The sequence below is a fragment of the Prionailurus bengalensis genome, chromosome B4 (assembly GCF_016509475.1).
Source record: "Prionailurus bengalensis isolate Pbe53 chromosome B4, Fcat_Pben_1.1_paternal_pri, whole genome shotgun sequence".
Taxonomy (NCBI): Eukaryota; Metazoa; Chordata; class Mammalia; order Carnivora; family Felidae; genus Prionailurus; species Prionailurus bengalensis.
In genome coordinates, this window is record NC_057358.1 from 92,301,070 (window position 1) to 92,307,069 (window position 6,000).

Here is a 6,000-nt window from a genome sequence, read left to right on the forward strand (position 1 = left end):
GCTCAGGTCACGATCTCACGGTTTGTGAGTGAGTTCCAGCCCCCAATCGGGCTCTGTGCTGACAGCTCAGAGCCTGGAGCCATTTTCAGATTCTGTGCCTCCTTCACTCTCTGCCCCTCCCCCACTTGTGCTCTGTCTCTGTCTCTCAAAACTAAATAAATGTTAAAAACAAACAAACCAACAGCATACATGCTGGTGAGACCCAAAGGAGACAGAAGTCACTTAAAGGGCTAACACGTTAATTACTCATCCCAAAGATCAGCACAAAAGCAGCCATTTGAAGGGTCCCAGACATTATGGGGAAGAGATTTATTGGCTAATTTTAAAAATGTTTTATTTTATTTATTTTTGAGAGAGAATGTGGGGGAGGGGCAGAGAGAGAAGGAGACGGAGAATCTCAAGCAGGCTCTCTACTATCAGCAGAGAGCCCCACGTGGGACTTGAACTCAAGAACCGTGAGATCATGACCTGAGCCAAAGTCAGGCATTTAGATGACTGAGCCACTCAGGCACCCCAAGATTCATTGGATAATCTTAATGTATAATCAGTAGGGGCAGGGACACATTGGGATACTCTCTGGGAACAAGGGAAATAGTAAGAGTCAGCTTTTCTTTTTTTCCTTTGTCTTAGGAGGTGCCATCTTCACAATCTACTTCTGCCACTATCACACAGTCAGTATATCCTGAGGGAGCGAATGCACAAAACTGATGTTCTGATTTTTACGGCCAAGGCTAGAATACACCACCTGTCACCTGATTCTGAAGAGCAGGGAGGTTAAAATTCAAAATATATAAAGAAAGCATACAGCTCAACACCAAACACCCAAATACTTCAACTAAAAACAAAAATGGGCAGAAGACCTGAACAGATATTTTTCCAAAGAAGACATACAGAGGGCTGACACATGAAAAGATGCCCAACACCACTAATCATCAGGGAACTGCCAGTTAAAACCACAATGACCTATCACTTTACACTGTCAGAATCACTAAGCTTAAAAAGCACAGGGTATAACACGTGTGGGGCAGGATATGAAGAAAAAGGAACCCTCATGCATTGTGGGTGACAAGGCCATGTAGTGGAACTGCTGTGGAAAACGCTATGGAGCTTCCTCAGAAACTTAATAGAATTACTGTAGGCTCCAGTAATTTGACTCCTGTGTATTGACCCAAAGGAGATGAAAAACACTAACACCAACAGGTACATGCACCCATATGTTTCTTGCAGCATCATTTACAATAGCCCAGGAATAGCAGCAACCCACATGTCCAACCACAGGTGAATGGATACAGAAGATGTGGTGTCTGCCTAATAGAATAGTACACAGCCACAAAAAGGAATGAAATCTTGCCATTTGCAGCAACATGGATGAACCTAGAGGGTGTAAGGCTAAGCGAAATAAGTCAGTAGAGAAAGACAAATTCTGTATGATTTCACTCAAACGTGGCACTTAAGACCCAAAACAGAGGAACACACAAAGAAAAAAAGAGACAAGCACAAAAAACACAGTCTTAAATACAGAGAAATATTAATCGTTGCCAGATGAAGGTGGGAGGGGGACAGGTGAAATGATGAAAAGGATTAAGAGTACACTAATCTTGAGCACTGAAAAATGTGTAGGACTGTTCCATCATATTATAAACCTGAAACTAATATAACACTGTTAATTGTACTTCAATTTAAAAAAATCATCAGGAGAAAAATCCAAGTCTAAGTGGACCCACGCAGTTCAAACCTGTTGTTAAGGATCCACTGTATCAGCACAGTACTAAAGAAAATCATCAAACCACAAAGGAACAGAGCAAGGGAGAAAGAAAGGAATAGAGAGATACTATGAAAACAGCCAGAAAATAGTCAGTAACAAAATGGCAGTAAGCACATGCCTTTCGATAATTACATTAAATGTAAATGGATTACATGCTCCAACTAAAAGACAGAATGGCTGAATGATTGGCAAAACCAGACCCATCTGTCTGTGGTCTAAAACAGATTCATCTAAGATGTAAGGACACACACAGATCAAACATGAATGGATACAGAAATATGTTCCATGCAAATGGAAACCAAGAGAAACCTGAAGGAGCTATGCTTCTATCAGACAAAACAGACTTAAATGGGAAGGCTGTTACAAGAGACAACAAAGCACATTATATAATAGTAAAGGGGTCATTCCAACGGGAAGACATGACAACATTTATAAATATTTGTGCACCCAAAGGGGCACCTAAATATGTCAAGCCAATATTAAAAGGCTTAAAGGGAGAAACAGAAAGTGACAGCAGGGGACTCTAGTACCTCACTTACATCAAGGAATAGGTCATCCATCAGAAAGTCAATAGGGAAACCTATTAGCCTTCAGTGACACATTAGGCCAGATGGACTTTGTGGGTAAATATACAATACCCATCCCAAAGCAGCACAGCATACATTTGCTCATGAGCACAAAGAACATTCTCCAAGATAGATCCTATGTTGGCCCACAACACAAGCCTTGATACATTTAAGAAGATTGAAATGCTATGAAGCGTGATCTCAGGACACTCAAGTATGAGAAGGAAACTGGGAAATTCACAACTATGTAGAGATTAAACCCCATGTTCCTGAGCGACCTGTGAGTCAAGGAAAAAATTAGGAAGAAAAACTAAACAAAGCAAAACAAACCCTGAGAGGGATGAGAACAGATTGGCATCATACCAAAACTAATGGGATGCAGATAAAGCAGTTCTAGGAGGGAAGTTCATAGCGATACATGCCTACCTCAAGAAATCAGGAAACTTTCAAACAACCAAAGTTTACACCTCAGAGAACTTGAGAGAGAAGATCAAAAATGAATCCCAATGTCAGGCAAAGGAACAGAATAACAAAGATCCCCATGGAAATAAATAAAATGGAGTCTAACAAGGCATTAGAAAAAAAAGAAAATCAATGAAACTAAGAACTCTTTCTTTGAAAACAAACAAAATTGACAGTCTTTAGCCACACCCACCAAGAAAAAAAAGGGGGGGCCTCAAAATCACAAATGAAAGGGGAGACATTCCGATTGATACCACAGAAATGCAAAGGATCACAAGAGACGCCAATGAGCAAGTATTTTCAGAAAACAGGGGACACCATGGAAATGGATAAATTCCTGGAAACCTATAACCTCCTAAGACCGAACCCTCAAGAAATAGATAATTTGATTGGACCAAGTACCAGTACCAGCTTGCGTCAGTAATCAGAAGCCTCCCAATAAGAATCCGGGACCACACAGCTTCACCAGTCGATTCTACCAAGCATTCAAAGAAAACAAATACCAATCTTTCTCACACTCTTCCCCAAACAGAAGAGGTGAGGACACTTCCAAACTCACCTAATGAAGCCAGCATCACCCTGATAGCAAAACCAGGGCACCCACAGAAAGAAAAATAGAGGCCAATATCCCTGATGAACAGAGCTGTAACAAATTGTCAACAAAATACTGGCAAAGCAAATTCAACAATACATTACAGTAGTCATACACCATGATCCATGGGGATTTCTTCCTATGAGACACTGATGGTTCAACATCCATAAATTTGCACGTGTGATACACAAATAAAATGAAGGACAAAAATCAGATGCCCCTCTCAGGAGATTCAGAAAAAGCATTTGAAAGTAACCTTCATATCTGGTGATGGCCAAATCTCTCAACCAAATGGGTTCAGAGGGAACATACTATAGGCTGTACATGGCAATGCCAGAGATGACATCATACTCAGAAAGTGCAAATGGAGTGTTTTTTCCTGTAAGAGAAGGAACATGACCAGGATGCCCACACTCTTGTCATGTTTAGTCAACATAATGGTGGAAGTCCTGGCCACAGCATTTAAGCAGGGAAAAGGAGGAAAACTTCTCCAAATCAGAAAGGGAGAAGTAAACTGTCACTATTTGCAGGAGGCATTACACTACACATGGAGTACCCTAAAGATTCTGCCAAAACACAGAACTAGGAAACAAATTCAGTAAAGCTGCAGGATGCAAATTCCATATACAAAAATTCTGTTTCATTTCTACACACCGACCATTAACCAACAGAGTGAGAAATAAAAGAATCCCACTTACAAGTGCATCAGAAAGAATAAAACATTTCAGAATGAATCTGTTTCAGGAGGTGAAAGACCTGAGTACGGAAAACCACAACACGTGAATGAAAGTGAAGACAATAAGCCAATGGAAAGATACTCCTTGCTAGTGGATTGGAAGAGTTAGTGTTTTTAAAATGTCCACACTACCCTAAGTCATACACAGAGTGCATGCAACCCCTATCCATGGCATTTTTCACACAAAGAGAAAAACCCTGAAATGTGAATGGTGGTGGGGGAACTCTGAATAGCCACAGCGATGCTGACAAAGAAGGGATCCCAGTCCCAGAACTCAAACTATACTACACGTCTACGCTGATCAAAACAGTATGGTGTTGGCACAAAAATAGACCAATGTTCAATAGAACAGAAAGCCCAGATACACCCACAATGATATGACCAATTAATCTATGGCACAGGAGGCAAGAATACACAACGGAGGAAAGACAGTATCTTCAACACATGGTGTTGGCTAAACTGGACAGCCACATTCAAAAGAATGGAACTGGGCTCCCTTTGTATACCATAATCAAAATTAAACTGAAAATGGATTAAAGACTTTAATGTTAAGTCTTGGAACCATAAAAATCCTAGAAATATTGATAGAGAAAATGATGGTAGAGTAGGAGGATCTTGACCTCACCTCCACCCAAGGACAAACTTACGCAAGAACATCATGTAATGCAACTTACTCTGAAAATTACTTCAGAATCAGAGATCTTATACAACTAATGGCATAAAAAGTTTTCATTTAGAATGTAGTTGCTATGAAATGCAGTATAGAATAAAATTCTGCAGTCCAACAGCAACCTCACATGAGAAGGATATCACAGACATTCCCTGAGAAGGAATAGGATTAATACTCAAACTGGACCTGCCTGGCCTTGAGGAAGTAGACTTTGGTGGCAATTCCCTATAACGTCGGCCCTTGAAAAATCAGTAGTGCATAACTCTGGGGGAGCTACAGGGTTAAACCAAGTCTCTGCTGTTAAAGGGCCAGCACTCTATATCACTTGTCCTGAGACCTAGCATGAAGCAACAGTTTGAAAAACAGCTGCAGTGTATGTGAAGGTGATTCACTGACTAATTTAGTATATGTGCTAGAGAGGCAGGAATTTTCAAGGATGTCTCTGGGAATGGATGTACCATTTTCTTTCCTTCTTGTTTGCCTAGCCAGATGGCTGCTTACTGGAACTAGTACTGACACTATCTATCTACATTGCTAGCACTGCTTGGCCCACCTAGGTCTTGGTGCTTGGTCCACCCTGTGGACCGAACCCACTCACACTGGCAGGTGGTCCTCCCATGTGGCTCCCTCTCTACCACACTAGCAAGTAGCTTCTCTGGTGTTCCCTCAGAGTGACTACTGCCCTGCCATACTTGGCAGGCAGTCCTTGCTGTCAACAGCAAGTTAGGCACACAGTTAGGTCAACTCCCACCCTGGGGACATGGGGGCAGCAAGCCACATCCACCAGCATGCCTGCTGTAGCTATATCTGGGTTTCTTATTTAGCTGCTCCGGGGCAAGCCCTGTCCATCAGTGCTCCCAGAGTAGTTGTGGCTCATCCACAACAAGAGGGCTCATGCAACCCACACAGGGGATATTTTTTGAATGTTTAGTTCTGGTGACCAGGGGGGATTATGCTTCTAGTCACCACAAGAGACCTTTTATATAAGCCCATTACTTACGAGGCCAGGGGACATAGCTGTCCTACACAATGTATAGTAACAAACAGGATTCAGACAAAAGGAGGAGACAGAGGAATAATATGCAAACGAAGGAACACGACAAATTCCCAGAAGCACTAAACAAAAATGGAGGCAAGCAACATACTTGATAAAGAGTTCAAAGTAACGGACTTAAAGATATCCACTAAAATAAGAGAAGAGTGAGTGAA